Below are 17,201 nucleotides of genomic sequence, written 5' to 3'. Positions count from 1 at the left end.
AATAATAATTAAGAATCGCGCCAACCAATTAGCGTATTTGTATCAACAACATTATCAAACATTAATACCAGTCTCAATTCGTACCACGCTTATCTGACTCGTTCAGCAAACAAATTTCACTATCTTGGATCCTTGAAACCGAGGCGCACACCACTTTATAAATCTGATATCACGATCGCCATATGACCAAACAAAGTTGTTAATTACCAATCCGACTCGCTAGTGTAAACACCTAATGACATCTAGATGTAATCTTCGTAGCAACTGTTAAACACCGCAAGGAAAACTCTCTCTCCAAAATTCGCATAAATTCGCAACGTCGTCGTTGGATAAAACCACCATCAGCACACAAACACTACCAAACACGCGGTCACTATCATCGTATGCGCGATACAGAAACCCTCCAGTTCCGTAAGAGTCATAGCGAACTGCTTTTTTCGCCTCAGAAAGGTTCAATCAAGCTGATGATGACTAAAAATAAAAACCAAATTTTCATTTTTCTCGCTAAACCCAAACAACAACACTACGGGCGAAAATAGAACACTTTTCCGACGGATCACCTTTACGGATTTATTTTGCAAAATTCCACCGACGACCGCACGATATATCGATGTTTTCCCGTAATATCATCATCGTTGTGGCAGACGAGATGATGATAGGCACTGCGCCAGACAGACTACACTGGCGTTCGCGTCGCGGTCGTGAGAGCAAACCGACGACAGGTCTTCACGGAACCGCCAAACTACCCAAAATTGAGTTCTTTTGACTCAATCCCATAGTTCGGCCCAATAAGCCAAATTTGAGTAAATCGATTAAACTCACACTAGGTAAATTGCCTTCACCTCCAGCAAAAACATTTACTTAAGAGTAGGTAAATTCAACCCAAGACCCCCCCTCATTCAACCCAAATTTGAGTAAACCTGCATTTACCCAAAATTGGCTTATTGGGCTCAAGGACCCCCGTTGGGTAGATGCATCTCTGTTTGTTTTTGACAACATCGGTGAGGGAAAGAGGGAAAACAACCTAATTTTGGGTAACTAGTTTATTCGATATACTCAGCTTTGAGTAAAATCGACCCAAAAATTAGGTAGTTTGATTTCTCCGTGTTGATACTCTTGATATTGCCTGACGACGACGTCTACGTCTCCGCGATGGATTGCAGCAGCAAGCAACTCCGATAGTCGGAGAAACCAAGCGTGTGCTCCGAGAGAACTGCTGCGCCACGACACGACCGACGACGACGCTTCGGTGTAAAATATAGGTGAAGGAAGATATTATAAAAACCAAACCATTCATCACCGCTGGCCGTATAAACTGAGAAATCGCACTTTTAGTCAATGTGAAATTTGAAAAGAGTGCGGAGAAAATCGGCTCAAGATTGTTTCGAGACCGCGGTCGACCCGACCAGCATCATTTGCTTTCAGCTTATAGCACCATACATATGGCATGCATGCGACACTGACTGCCTTTACGAGTAGTAAATATTTGCAAACTTCAATTGAAATTTCCTCCCATTCCGGTCGCAACGTAAGCTCTTTTTGCGGACTCTCGTGAGCAAAAAAATATTCTACATTATACACGACCAGCGGTTCCCAATCTGCAAATTTGATATACAAGAGTGATGTGATGTGATGCATGCCTAATGCCTATACTCTACATCTCTACCGACGGATATAAACGTTGGACTTCGTAGAACTCTACGATCGCACGAAGTTAACTAAGTTAACCTATTTACCAAAAATGTTGATTGAACGGATAGCACTCTATGGACACGAAGCATGGACTATTGGACTATGTGTACAGAAGGCCAATGCTGCTTGGAATTTGTGAATGGAAAGAGTTGTGTATCATCTACGGCGGAGTGCAGATGGAAAACGGAACGTGAAGCATGAAGTTTGAGCTTCATCAACTACTATTCTACGCCACGAAGATCGGGAGGACACAAGGCGACCACAGTGGTCGAGATTTGAAAATACCTGGCAATAATTACAAATTCATAGTAGTCCACTAGTTTTAGCCTAAATTTATGTATTTGAACGGCACGGTAGAGGCTGGGTATGTTGCGCGATTCAGTTCCCATTGTGATTCACTAGCCTCTGCCAGTCTTGTTAGCGATCACAGTCTTTGACACCTTTTTGTCGATATTCGGCTGCCTTTGTCTCCAACATTCGCAACACAAGCGATCAAACTACTGTACGGAACAAAAATGTAGAATGAATGCGCTTGACCACGATTGCGTCTTCGGGAGATGGTTCGGTTTTTGTTATTCCTGTCATTCCCACAAAGAGAGGTGTTTTGGATAAATGTATGTGTCGTAATCGATTTATCACACACGAATAAACTAATATTAGACCAATCTTAATCAAAATTGGCTGAAATCTTGCGAAAAGCTGGAATTAGACAAATGTCATCGTGTCAGACGACGTTGATTTGATCCACTTTTTTGTTTATTGATCTTCGTTCTGCCGCTCGTGTTGTGTGTAAGAGGTAGCGGTCGCGCTCGAATGAAACAAAGCAAGTTGACACCCTACCGCGACAACGAAACGAAGGTAGTGAAAAGTGTCGATTGTTTACAAGCCTGGCCTCTGCCCAGCAGCTCCTATCTGTACCTCCACGTGGTATTGGCTGGAAACTACGAGGAACCTTAGGGAACATCATATAACCAACTCCAGTGGGAACTTTGGTCGTAGACTGACAGGGAAGGGGAGGGGTTTTGCTTCTGCAAACGTGAGCGTCTGTTCTCCAGGAGGAGCGGCTCACAACAGTGTCTGATCCCCATGTTAGGGACGGCTGATCAACATCCGAGTGCCAGGGAAAAACTCTAAGCTCAACTATGCTCTATGGTCCTCCGGGATTGGTATCCGGCCCTACAAAAATATTGTAACGGAAAATCAGCAACAAAATAATACGAACCGTGACAAACGGTAACGACCCCAGTGAACAAAAAGGACTTGCGATTGGAAACTCGGTACGGTTTACTCTCAGTACCGTGACTTAGCCATTTGTTGGTTTTCCACTCGCGAGTTGCTTCACGATGAGAACAATGCCATCCCTGCGCACATAATCCCGAGGTCGTGTTGCCAGACGAGGGCGAGCTCGATGAGAGACCTCTGGAGGACTGCTGGAGTACAGTGAAAGCAGCCTTCAACGACACAGCCGAGAGCACTATCGGATACGTGGAACGGAATCGACGCAACAAATGGTTCGACGAAGAGTGGTTAGAGGAGAAGAACGCAGAGAGGGTGGTAATGCAGCAGCAGCAACAAAACCAACAAAACGTGGAACGTTACAAACATAGAAGCGGAAACAGCAGACCCGCCTCTTTCGGTAAAAAAAAGTTTCGCCTGGAAGTAGCGGAGTGCGAACAAATGGAACTGCTGTGCCGTTCCCAAGAAACACGGAAGTTCTACCTGAAGCACAACGCATCCCGCAACAGATTCGTGCCGCGAGCCGAAATATGTAGGATAAGGATGGAGGCCTCAAGATGGACGGACGTGAGGTGATCGAAAGGTGGAAGCAGCATTTCAATCAGCACCTGGATGGCGTGGAGAACGTAGGCACGGGAGACCACGGCAACGGAGGAAACGACGACGCCAGTGCAGCGGAGGACGGAAATGAACCAACTCCCATGCTGAGGGATGTTCAGGACGCCATTCAATAGCTCAAAACTAACAAAGCAGCTGGTAGAGATAGTATCGCAGCTGAACTCATCAAGATGGGCCCAGAAAAGTTGGCCACCTGTCTGCATCGGCTGATAGTCAGGATCTGGGAAACCGAACAGCTACCGGAGGAGTGGAAGGAAGGGACGAATTTCGCGCCAACTCGACCAGCGGTTTGCAACACCCTCTCAGAATCGAATGAAATTTGGTGGGCATAAAGACTAGGTTTTTATAAGCAACTTTGCATACTTAAATTTTCGAAAATTTTCAAGAGTAACATTTGAAGAGGACCTAACTTTTTTTAAATCGGTGTAACTCAAAAATGACAAGACCTATAGAAAAGTGTTGTATGGGGGACTTTTAGGGAATTGTCCAAGCTTTCATGAAAAAAAATATATAAAACAAAAATTACACGCTAAAAAATATAATTTCAAAATTAAAAGTCAATTTACAGAAAAAGCCCACTTTTTTTTGTTTTGGATTTTTTTCCCAAGAAAGACAATATAGTTGCCTAACTTTCCTCACTATAATCAGTGTCAAATAAGGTACAAATTATTACCAAACATTCTAGGCACACAATAATACAATTTCAGCAAACAGAATGCTGTTTTAAGCATTCAGATATAAAAACAAGCTGAGAAACAGGTTCTATTCCAGTTGGGATGTAACGCCAAGAAAAAGAAAGCACCCAATCAAACAAAGTTGTAATGCCCATTGAGTGTTATTAAATGGGTATAAGGATTCTTGATACATCCTGTACGAGTTAATGCGCAACACGCTAAAAAAAATAACATGAAAAAGTTTTTGTTAGAAAAACTTTTTTTCCTTAAAATTTCCCATCTTGTGATGTATGGAGGAAAGTTTGGCAACAATATTGACTTTCTTGGAAAAAAATTTCAAAACATAAAAAAGTGGGCTTTTTCTGTAAATTGACTTTTAATTTTAAAAATATATTTTTTAGCGTGTAAAAATGTATTTAGAATTTTTTAAATATTTTTTCATGAAAGCTTGGATAATTCTCTAAATGTCCCCCATACATCACTTTTTTGTACATCTTATCATATTCGAGTTATTTTTTTGTAAAAAAAACGGTTAAAAAAACTTTGACTCTTTAAATGTTAGTTTAGGTTAATTTTGAAAAAACAAAATATGCAAAGTTGCTTGAAAAGGTAAAGTCTTGAAACCTACAAAATTTCATAACATTCTGAGGGGGTGCTGTCAACCCCGAAGACGAGTTGGTGCGAAATTCGTCAAGGGGTAATCTGCTCCATTCACAAGAATGGCGACCATTTGGAATGTGAGAACTTGAAAGCGATCACTATTTTGAATAATGCCTATAAAGTGCTATCCCAGATCATCTGCGACGTAAATCCAGGATTAATCATAGAAGCAGAGCACGCTCGACTTTTAATTTTGCTAAGCATACGGGCGAAGACTGGCGCTTGAACCTAGCTATTTAGCACTGTAATTGGAGGAAATGCCAATGCAGAACCCGTAGCTTCCCGGAAGGTAAGCCCAGCTCCCTGGGTTAGTGGGCTGGTGTCAGGCCCTGCGAGCCAGCCGTAAAAAAGACTAGCAGCGAAAAATCAACAAAAGAAGCATATGGGATGGAGGAGATAATGAGGCTGTTGCAGTGAAGACTCGTCTGGAATGGTGTATCTTCGAAAAACAATCAGAAAGCAGTAACGATTCTGAACAGAGTTACAATAAGCTCTAAGATATCTAAAGATATTTGAATCTAAAACACCCTACTGTATAGATGAGAGGATCATCCAACAGACAACTGAAAGGAACAAATAAATACAGAAGAAGACGTGAATTAAGTTACTGAAAGGTTGTAAAGCAGGCGTCTATAACTACAAGAGAACAGGTTCAGCAAAGAGCCGTACTAAAAAGCTGTACTAATGCGACCATTTGTTGAAATGAAATGATATCTGCAAAGTTGTTTCAGGACATTTGAAGGGCTTTTACAAAAAAAACACTGGAACTAGCCTAGGGTCAGCGGCGTCATGATTGCGATTTTTTTTCGCAATTAAGTCCGCAGATTGTAGAGCCTACAATGTAGACGTGGGTCCCTGTACACAGTTAACATTTTTTTATTGGTCCTCAACTATCAGATCGGCGTATCACGTGTGATGTACAAAAATGACAAATTATGCGGAAAATATACGCGGTAATCAACGAGAAAATACTGCAAACACAAAATTTAATGGTTTTCTTCGGTATATCGAGGTTTTGAAAATGTGGTCAAATACATTGAACTGTTTTGAACGATTTTTGTTTATTTTTCATCGATTCCTAGAACAACCAGAAACATTTTTTTGTATGCAAAAAGAAAATCGGGTTAAGTACTGTTCCTTTTAATTCTACTAAGAATTTGCATCTTTTGCCAAATACGTATTTCGACCTCAACTGTAAGGTCGTCATTCAGTGTCTCGTGATCAAGTACGAGCAGGACCGGATTTAAGGGGGGGGGGACCCGGGGCAAGTGCCCCGGGTCCCCCGATTAGGGGGCCCCCCAAAAAATCTCGAAGCACTATATATTTTGTTCAACGAAAGCATGAAAAAAATCTCTTCAAAGACGATTATGTGTTATACATGACCTAGAGTTGCTATTTTATTTTTCATGGCATCTATCAGGTATCAGGTATCAGAAGGCCGGCTCCAGAGGCACGTTATCCTCCATTTGGGACATTTGTGCCATCGCCATACATATGAGCCTATTTCATCATTTACCTGAGGGAAAATGGGACAAGGGATGGGAATTGGGAAAGGGAAAGGTGATGAAATAGGAAGGGGTGCCCTAGAAGAGGGAATGAACGCATAAGCGCAACGAGAGCTCATAGCTCATACCACAACTGGGTTAATCAGTGCCCTGAAAAGGACACTGTAAAACGCATAAGCGTAAAAAGAGCCTATAGCTCATTGGAGGTAGCTTGCGACGTCATGCGACATTCAATATGACATAGAAAGGCACGTCATCAAAAGCATCCTCAATATTCAAGAAATCACCCAAGCAAAAACTACGTTTGAGCGAGTGATTTCTTGAAAACGTATACAACTTTATGTAAAAGAGTCACTGTGGACATCCCAAATTTGGAGACATGTGAGTTCACATGAACAGGCATGTTAGCCAGACGAACATCACAGATGTGGTAATTGACAATGCGTTTCGAGCATTTCAGAAAGAACGACGTAACCAGATAAATCTGGAACTTATTCCTTCTTTTTACAACGCACGCACTCTTTCGGGATAAAACTACAGAGTAATTTCATGCCATGAATATACCCAATAGAAAACTACAAGAGTTCAAAACATGTTTGAAAAACTCAAATCCCTCTGGAGAAAAATAGGATAAAGCCCCATTTGCTCCAGGAGATTTGAAGTAAGCAGAGCTTTTTAGTGCTCAATAAATCGATTCTATAGTTACAATCCTCGGGGTAGAAGCTAAAGATTCGTAGCTATACAAAAGACTGGTTTATCCGAAGATATTTAGAACTTGAACAGGTCCGAGTTCCATTCAGGAATACCTCTTGCGGTCCGCACAGAACAGAGGACAAGCTTCTTTCAAAGCAGTAGCTATGGTATACCACAATGAAGGGCGTTGTAATAACAAAACCATAATGAAACTCTCTTGGAGTAGCAATGGAAGCGAGTTATTCATAAAATGTGATCGCAACCAATTATTACAGGTTCCCTAGCTTGTTGAGCAGGGACGCCTGAATACGCAAAGTTTGCGAAGGAACACTCCAAAGTGCAAAAAGGTCAAATGGAGAGTCCTCATCTGACACATGCCAATCAGTCAACTCATGACAAATTCTGCTCATGCAGAGTTGGGTTAGGTGCAATTCTATGTTAAGTTAACCATGAACTGTACTACCTAAGTATTCCATCAAACTGAAGCATCTCAAATCAATGTTTGAGCTACTTCAGATGCCAAATATCAGCGAAAAGATGCTGAAAACAAGAGCTTGCTTGAAGGCATCCATAAGGAAAGGTTGAAACATACTGTTAACGTTATTCTAAAATAGAGCATGCTCGAGGCACGACAGTTCATCTATAATGAAAACAGCAAAGCTGGGTTCACAAGGTAACCTAGACAGAAGTTACCCTACGAAAATGAACTTTTTGAAGTAGATCCACTTGGGCTACATACGCTTTTTACGCTGAAAATTGATCTGAGGTTTCCTTGCCGTAGCCACTACCCAAACTAGACAGGATAACGCACTTCACAATCACAGCACAAACAGGAAACATCAACGACGAACCAAATCGTGGTCAATTGAAAAACGCCAATGGCGAAAACGCATTAAGCGAACCCATATAGGCAGTAATGTAAGCTAATTAACAACATTTGAATAACCCCGCCCTTATTTAGCCTCAAATTTGAGACTTAAGAAGGGCAACTGATTATCTCGGAGAAACACAAGGTCCACTGCACCATTGCTCCGGTTAGCGCAGTAAGGGCGTAATACTGTGGAGGACGCCCTAATTCTCCACAGGCTCCGTTTGTGGTTAGGTTTTTATTAGACCCCCCTAACCATTCATTCTTTGGCACGGTAAGCATAAAGCCGCATAACACCATGAATTAGGGGTCACCTGTTTAGTGGACTCTTACCACTGGAACAGGCGGTCCGTAGTGTTATTCTTAGCCAATTGAGACAACCGCTACCGACACTACACAGCTATCTAGGCTGATCGGGAAAAGAAGTTAACATTGATGGTCAACTTCCAAACGAACCCGAACAGCCTCTCTTCAAAGACGATTATGTGTTATACATGACCTAGAGTTGCTATTTTATTTTTCATGGCATCTAGATTATTTCATAATCTGAAACCAAAATCCATATTTTCATAATGTTGAAACACTGAAACTATTTGCAAATTGATAATAATGTTATTGAGGTATTTCTTAAAGCAATATTTTAATCCAACTGTTTAGAATTGAAACTCATTTCCTAGAATGACCGATACCTCAGATTTCAATGCCTGATTGCCTCAAATTCATCTCTAGGAAGGTGTTACTGTTTCAACAATTTGGTGAAACGATGTTTCTGCATTCTTTCTAGTATACGCCAGTTTCTTTAGAAGTGCTCGTAAGTTCTTATTGAAATTCAGTAAAAAAAACTTTTCCGTGAGCTTAAATTACTACACTAAAGCGTCTCAAAACAGAGTGCTTAAAAGATTAAGTTTCTCGAAGTAGTTTAAACTTGTACCTGTTCATCAGTTGATTGCACGATTATATTCTTAAAACCACTGCTTAATACCCATCTGCATCAGTTCATTGTGGACAGCTGTTATCATGGGAAAGAGAAGATGTTCGGGAAATTTCAAAAACATCTCAAAACAGCGGTTTTACTTGCATATATGATGTGTTTTACGGTGTTTTTGAAAATTTATTGCTAGAGCTACCCCATAGAGTCCTAAATTTGTAAAATCTGAATTTTGCAATACTGCTAGAATATTGCTATCCCAAATTAAATTTCTTTGTATTCGTAGGTTTAAAACTGAATGCTGAATTTTAAAATTTGCATAAATCTTCAAAATTCGGATGAAATTTCGGAAAATCGCATTAGATAAGACACATTTTTATAGGACATCAAAAGTACGCAATATTCGGCCTGCAAATATTTCCATTATTGTTGCTACATCATAAAAATACAATTGAAAAAAAAAAATGAAAGAACAGTTGTATGGCACAGTTTCAGCAGTTCACATACAAAAAATACACAACATAAAAAAACGTTTATAAACTTTGAAATCTTGCTTTTGGGGACTTACTTTATAAGGTTTGCCCTGGGCCTCCCGAAGCCTTAATTCGGCACTGGGTACGAGACACTAAAGACGACGTTACAGTAGAATTGAAAGGAGCAGTATTGAAGGTGAAACATCAAGAATTCGCATTGCAATTTTACATACAAAGGCACAAATCTGATGAACGAAGCATCGAACCAAGTTCCTGGCATTTGCAAAAAGAACACGTTTTTTTATTCAAATCAAGCACATTTGTTTACGAATTGTTATTATTGATGCTCTTGAAAGCTTTGGTAGGGTTAAAGTAGCCATATTTGTATTCTGCGATGTTTCTCCTTAATCCGATTTTCTTTTCACTTACAGATATTTCACTAATACGCCCAGGTTCATCATCATCATTTGTTTTTTTTTTTTGTATTTTTTGAGCGTTTTCGCTCTATGAAGGAAGCACGACACTGGACAACGGACTAGCATGCAACGCCCAGTGGCACATCCGATTTTTTTTTCTAACAGCTGCGGCGGGAATCTAACCTGTGCTCCTCAGTACGGTGCGACTAGGTGACTAGGAGCTAGGTGACCACGGAGCCGCACAAAAATAGTTTCTACTTCCAGTTTTCAACAAAAAAACTTACATGCATGATTTTTTTATTGCATTTAACCGTTTTTAAGTATAACAGCAAATTCAAAAAAATAAGTAAAACATTGTTTGAACCTTGAGAAATGTTTTTCGAGGCGGTCTTATAATTCACACATCGGAAAAATTATTGATCATTTTTACTAAAACAGCGAACCATTAAAAAACGTCTCAAATGACATTTTACAAGGTCCAATACATTTTTTGATTGCTGTAACTTAAGAACGGTTGGATGTAGGTATTTCTGGTATCGAAAATTATTTCCTTTGGCTTGTTTTGAAAATCGATGGAAAATATTGAAAAAATAGTTAGAACCATTTGACCATCCTAGGCTAATTTGCAAATGTTGAGGCTGAAAATCAGCTTTCTGCAGAAAAATAATAAAAAAAATTGGAGAATAAGGATTCTGTAAAATTTAAATTATGGCATATAACTCTAATAGCGCTAGAAATCTAAAATTTGAGTTTCGAAACAGATGGGGTAAAGATGAAACAGCGCGTTAACGTGATTTTATCTAGTTAAGATAAACAATTGAAATATCATAACACACAGTTTTTGAATCAAATAATCTTTTGGTGAAAGAAATTGTATAAGCCATTTTATGAGACGTTTCGCCAGCTAGCTAGCTGATCGCTCATTTCATAAATGAAAATTTGACTGAGATCACGCTGTAACACGTGGATTAACACTGTTGCCGTTTCGTAAAACGGACTGTTAAAATCTTTTCAAATCCTCGCCTTTTATGTTGCTACTGTTTCCTTATCTCGCAAATGCATGCCATGAACGCAACCCTAAGTGATTGAGAACTCCTGCCACATACGCAAACGCGTCACGAAAGGGTACATTTGCGTCTACAACATCAATCATTACCCGCTGCTAATGCCTACTGCATATATTTCAATGGAGCTGAAATCAGCCACTGAACTTCCACGACACGCCATACAAATGAGAATGAGTGTGTCAGATGATAAGATACGCGTTTTATAATTATAATCATCGCTTTTTGCAAAGCTGCGAGATGAATTACAACTGCCTCTTATTCGGTTGGTGAAGTGCCGCCGCAGCACACACAACGAACGACGCGACGCGTTGAACCCTATCGCCCAGAAACGGCTGCACGTGTGTTGGTACCGCGCAGGTCCGTTGAGCGAGTATCTCGCGGCCAACTGTGTACACTTTCGAGAACAGCTGACTTTGGAAACGGATGGTCTGGTCATTCGCTTGTGGAAGTGACTGCTGCTGCGCCTACTACCTTCATAGGAGGGCCACTATCAGTATCCGCACAATCCAAGTAGGTAGGTATCCAACATACGACCATCAACGATTGCAGCACCGAGATGCAACTTTGCCTACGGTCAACAAGAGTTTGCAATAATGGAGTGTATGCAAAATACGTTATGCTGTCTCATAATTTTAATCTTCTGCTCAATTTTGACCTGGTAGTATAGTATACGTAACTGGTTAGTGGTTATAGTAAGATTATTATAAAATTTAAAATGTTTCTAAAAAGTTATTTGTTTATAACTGCAATCTTGAGCAAATTGCAAATTTGTTCGATATCCCGGGTAGACCAGACTATCTAAATCATGTACATATCACACTGAACAAATTTTGATGTCATATTTTAATTTGATATTGATGAGTTATTCAAAGATTTGTCAAAATTCTGTTTAATAGCACATCGAAAATTCACAAAATTTGCACATACAGTCAGGTCTTTTTTTACGCGGTTTTCATTTACGCGGCCGCGTAAAACCCCATACATTTTTTTTTGCATGATTCGTCGAGAAATGGTGAGACTATTTTTACGCGTTTTTTTTTCGAATTTTGAACTGAGTTTTTTTACGCGGTACGTATCCCCCGCGTAAAAAAACCTGACTGCATTTTGATCTTTGATCTGGGCTGCAAAATGGTGAGTCGATAAGGAGAGCGTATAATATAGCTCTGGTCCTCACAAGTTCCTACCTCATGCTTCCACGGGTCAAACGATGACAAAGACCGCCAGCTAAGAGTTGTGTGCTTAGCTGGTAGCGCAGCCTGGGCACTGTTGTCCTTCTGACTTCAGCTAGATTGAGGAGGTACGATCCGAGTGTCTGTTCACCAAGGAGGTGCGGCTCAAACAGCGTCTGTTCTGGCATCCAGCGGCTGAGTAAGAAACGCTGCACCACGCCCAGCTAGATCCAAGGTGGTAACCCCATCAGCGTGGTCGTCCCAGTGTTGGTTGGGACGTTAAACAGAACTGGCACGATGGCCCTCCGGCGAGACAGGAGTGTTGGCGTAGGCCCAATAAGCCACCCGTAAAAATCCCCATTGCGAATAACATAGGAGAAAATACGACTCGATACAATCGGCAAAGACCCACGCGACGAAATAAGGACTACGATTGGAAACTTGGAACATGGAATTGCAAGTCACTAGGTTTCGCAGGATGTGACAGGATAATCTACGACGAACTACATCCCCGCAACTTCGACATCGTGGCGTTGCAGGAACTTTGTTGGACTGGACAGAAAGTGTGGAAAAGCGGGCATCGAGCGGCTACCTTCTACCAAAGCTGTGGCACCACCAATGAATTGGGAACAGGATTTATAGTGTTGGGCAAGATGCGACAACGTGTGATCGGGTGGCAGCCGATCAACGCAAGGATGTGCATGTTGAGAGTTAAGGGCCGTTTCTTCAACTACAGCATCATCAACGTCCACTGCCCACACGAAGGGAGACCCGATGACGAGAAAGAAGCGTTCTACGCGCAGTTAGAGCAAACATACGATGGTTGCTCGCCGCGTGACGTGAAAATCGTTGTCGGCGACATGAACGCGCAGGTAGGAAGGGAGGAAATGTACAGACCGGTAATCGGGCGAAACAGCCTGCACGCCGTATCGAATGATAACGGCCAGCGATGCGTAAACTTTGCAGCCTCCCGTGGTATGGTAGTCCGAAGCACCTTCTTTCCCCGCAAAGATATCCACAAAGCCACCTGGAGATCACCCGACCACCAAACAGAAAACCAAATCGACCACGTTCTAATCGACGGTAAATTCTTCTCGGATATAACCAACGTCCGCACATACCGCAGTGCGAATATAGATTCGGATCACTACTTAGTCGCTGTATGCATGCGCTCAAAACTTTCGACAGTTATCACCACGCATCGAAGTCGAACGCCGCGGCTCAACATCGAGCAACTTCGTAACGTAGAAGTGGCTCAAGACTACGCGCAGCAGTTAGCAGTGGCCCTACCAACGGAAGAGCAGCTTGGCGCAGCTACACTTGAAGATGGCTGGAGGGACATCCGATCCGCCATAGGTAGTAGCTCGGCTACAGCACTAGGCTTCGCGACTCCGAATCACAGAAACGACTGGTACGACGGCGAATGTGAACAGTTGAAAAACGAGAAGAATGCAGCATGGGCGAGAATGCTGCAACACCGTACGAGAGCGAATGAGACACGTTACAAACAGGCGCGGAACAGGCAGAACTCAGTCTTCCGGATGAAGAAGCGCCAGCAGGAAGAACGAGATCGCGAAGCGATGGAAGAGCTGTACCGCGCTAAGGACACACGAAATTTCTACGAGAAGCTGAACCGCTCGCGCAGAGGCTTTGTGCCACAAGCCGACATGTGCCGAGATCATCACGGGAATATTCTCACGAGCGAGCGTGAGGTGGTCGAGAGGTGGCGGCAGCATTACGATGAGCACCTCAATGGCGACGTTGCAAGTACCGAAGGTGGCGTGGTAACAGATCTAGGAGTATGTGCACAGGACGAAAGACTTCCGGCCCCTGACCTTCAAGAGATTGAGGAGGAGGTTGGCCGGTTGAAAAACAACAAAGCCGCTGGAGCAGATCAACTACCAAGCGAGCTTCTAAAATACGGTGGAGAAGCACTGGTGAGAGCACTACACTGGGTCATTAGCAAGATTTGGGAGGAGGAAGTATTACCGGAGGAATGGATGGAAGGTATCGTGTGTCCCATCTACAAAAAGGGCGACAAGTTGGATTGCGGAAACTACCGCGCGATCACACTGCTGAGCGCTGCCTACAAGATACTCTCCCAAATTTTATGCCGCCGTCTATCACCGATTGCAAGAGAGTTCGTGGGGCAATATCAGGCTGGATTCATGGGTGAACGCGCTACAACGGACCAGATGTTCGCCATCCGCCAGGTGTTGCAGAAATGCCGCGAATACAACGTGCCCACACATCACTTGTTCATCGATTTCAAATCGGCGTATGATACAATCGATCGAGAACAGCTATGGCAGATTATGCACGAATACGGATTCCCGGATAAACTGATACGGTTGATCAAGGCGACGATGGATCGAGTGATGTGCGTAGTTCGAGTATCAGGGACACTCTCGAGTCCCTTCGAATCTCGCAGAGGGTTACGGCAAGGTGATGGTCTTTCGTGCTTGCTGTTCAACATTGCTTTGGAGGGTGTAATAAGAAGAGCGGGGATATACACGAGTGGGACGATTTTCACGAAGTCCGTTCAGCTGCTTGGTTTCGCCGATGATATTGATATTATTGCTCGTAAATTTGAGACGATGGCGGAAACGTACATCCGACTAAAGAGGGAAGCCAGGCGAATCGGATTAGTCATTAATGTGTCGAAGACAAAGTACATGATGGCAAAGGGCTCCAGGGAGGAATTACCGCGCCCGCCACCCCGAATTCATATCGACGGTGATGAAATCGAGGCGGTTGAAGAATTCGTGTACTTGGGCTCACTGGTGACCGACGACAACGACACCAGCAGAGAAATTCAGAGGCGCATTGTGGCAGGAAATCGTGCTTACTTTGGACTCCGCAGAACTCTACGATCGAATAAAGTTCGCCGTAACACGAAGTTAACCATCTACAAAACGTTGATTAGACCGGTCGTCCTCTATGGGCACGAAACATGGACCCTACGTGCAGAGGACCAACGCGCCCTTGGAGTTTTCGAACGGAAGGTGTTGCGTACCATCTACGGCGGAGTGCAGATGGAAGACGGGACGTGGAGAAGGCGAATGAACCACGAGCTGCATCAGCTGCTGGGAGAACCAACCATCGTCCATACCGTGAAAATCGGGAGGCTACGGTGGGCGGGTCACGTCATCAGGATGTCGGATAGCAACCCGACTAAAATGGTTCTCGAGAGTCATCCGACCGGTACAAGAAGACGTGGAGCGCAGCGAGCTAGGTGGATCGACCAAGTGGAGGACGATCTGCGGACCCTACGCAGAGTGCGGAACTGGAGACAAACAGCCATGGACCGAGTGGAATGGAGGCGGCTACTATGTACAGCAGAGGCCACCCCGGCCTTAGCCTGACCGGTAAGGCAAGTAAGCATTTTGATCTTTGGAAAGACTCGGGCAACATGTAATATAAAGTCGAATTTTATCAACTGTGCACATGAAAACTATTTATTTTATGCATATTTTCACTGTCCATCACTGACTATACAAACGAGCACTGTTGAGAGGGTACAAAAGATGCTCGATCTTTAATGGAGCCGGTAACGTGGGTAGATCATCTTTTAGGGTTGCCATATAGTGAAAGATCTATATACAGGGGATGGCCAAAATGTTTGGGATAGGCAACTTTTTTTTCTCTCACAGAAAAGTTCAACATGCTATAACTTTTCATAGAGCGTATCAAAAAATCTCAAATTTTGACTGTTTGTCAACCTACTATATGTGCATCATTGGTACAAATTTTTGCTCGATTGATTAATATTTCGCAAAGTTAGAACCGTTCGGGTAAAACACTATTTTTTAGACAACTCATTTTTGAGCTGTCATATCTCAAAAACCAGTGAACCGAATTGATTGAAATTTTAAACGTACATTAACAATATGTAAATGCTTCACAAACTATCAAAACATAGATTCTTTTTAAACGTCGAAAAAAGTTATCATGGATTGACACTTTTTGAATTTTTCTCGAAAAAATGTCATTTTTTTACATCAATGTCAATAAATTTTAGTGTTGATATCCAAAGATTTTCCATTTCCTCTCCCCTCTCCTCTTCTTGGCGTAACGTCCTCATTGGGACAAAGCCTGCTTCTCAGCTTAGTGTTCAATGAGCACTTCCACAGTTTTTAACTGAGAGCTTCCTCTGCCAATGACCATTTTGCATGTGTATATCGTGTGGCAGGCACGAAGATACTCTATGCCCAAGGAAGTCAAGGAAATTTCCTTTTACGAAAAGATCCTGGACCGACCGGGAATCGAACCCGTCACCCTCAGCATGGTCATGCTGAATACCCGTGCGTTTACCGCCTCGGCTATATGGGCCCTCTGTTCCATTTCTGTTCTCAAATTATCTCTAATCAGATATATTAGAGCCTATTTAGATTGAAGGAAGAACACATTTAATAATTTTTGTGTGGTATTGTAAATTTGACTTATTTTCCTCTATATGCGTAAAAATTTTAATCCGGTATAACTAAATTCACCGTGAGAAAGTATTACATTTTATAACGTCGTATTAAGTATCAATATATTGTTGATAAACGTTAAAAAAATCATTCAATTCGGTTCACTGGTTTCCGAGATATGACAGTTCAAAAATTAGTTGTTCAAAAAATAGTGTTTTACCCGAACGGTGCTAACTTCGCGAAAAATTAATCAATCCAGCCCAAATTTGTACCAATGATGCACATATAATAGGTTGACAAACAGTCAAAATTTGAGATTTTTTTATGCACTCTGTGAAAAGTTACAGCTGGTTGAATTTTTTTGTGGGAGAAAAAAAGTTGCCTATCCCAAACATTTTGGCCATCCCCTGTATATCCGGCAGAACAGGGAGCGGTACATGGTGGCAAGAGCAGAAGAGAAACGAATCCACCGCAGAAAAAAAAACGGCAACACGAAGAGAGTGTTATTGCTGAAGCGCAGGAAAGTATGGACAGGAACGATATGCGGAGGTTTTATGCAACTGTCAATGGCGCGCGGCACAAGACTGCGCCAGTGCCCGCCAATGACCGGGAAGGAAATTTGCTGACAGACAAAACAATGGTGGCAGCCAGGTGGAAGGAGCACTTCGAAGATTTGTTGAATGGTAGCAGCGAAGGAGCACCCAGGAACAGGATTAAAATAATGGATGACGGTCAAGCAGTGGCAGCACCAACACTGGATAATAAGATACTGTCGCGTGTCCTGTTC

At 42.4% G+C, this 17,201-nt stretch overlaps 1 protein-coding gene across 5 annotated transcripts in view; it reads right to left on the bottom strand.

Annotated features, from left to right (window-relative positions):
- LOC109411639 (GRAM domain-containing protein 2B) overlaps nt 1-17,201 on the bottom strand; it is a 126,334-nt gene that overhangs the window by 95,536 nt on the left and 13,597 nt on the right. Inside the window, exons 1-2 of one of the 5 annotated variants that reach the window (XM_062858325.1) lie at nt 561-721; nt 85-471 (exon numbers count right to left, since the gene is read on the bottom strand). The exons of 1 other annotated variant lie outside the window; for it this stretch is intronic. The gene's annotated coding sequence lies outside the window, so the exon portion shown is untranslated. Of the gene's footprint in view, nt 1-84; nt 722-17,201 lie in introns of those variants that run through there. 3 more of the 5 variants (XM_062858322.1, XM_062858324.1, XM_062858323.1) reach the window with 3 other exon arrangements.

Source organism: Aedes albopictus, chromosome 3 (assembly GCF_035046485.1).
Source record: "Aedes albopictus strain Foshan chromosome 3, AalbF5, whole genome shotgun sequence".
Classification (NCBI taxonomy): domain Eukaryota; kingdom Metazoa; phylum Arthropoda; class Insecta; order Diptera; family Culicidae; genus Aedes; species Aedes albopictus.
Note: the sequence above shows the minus strand (reverse complement) of the source record. Positions and strands in the feature narration are given on the sequence as shown.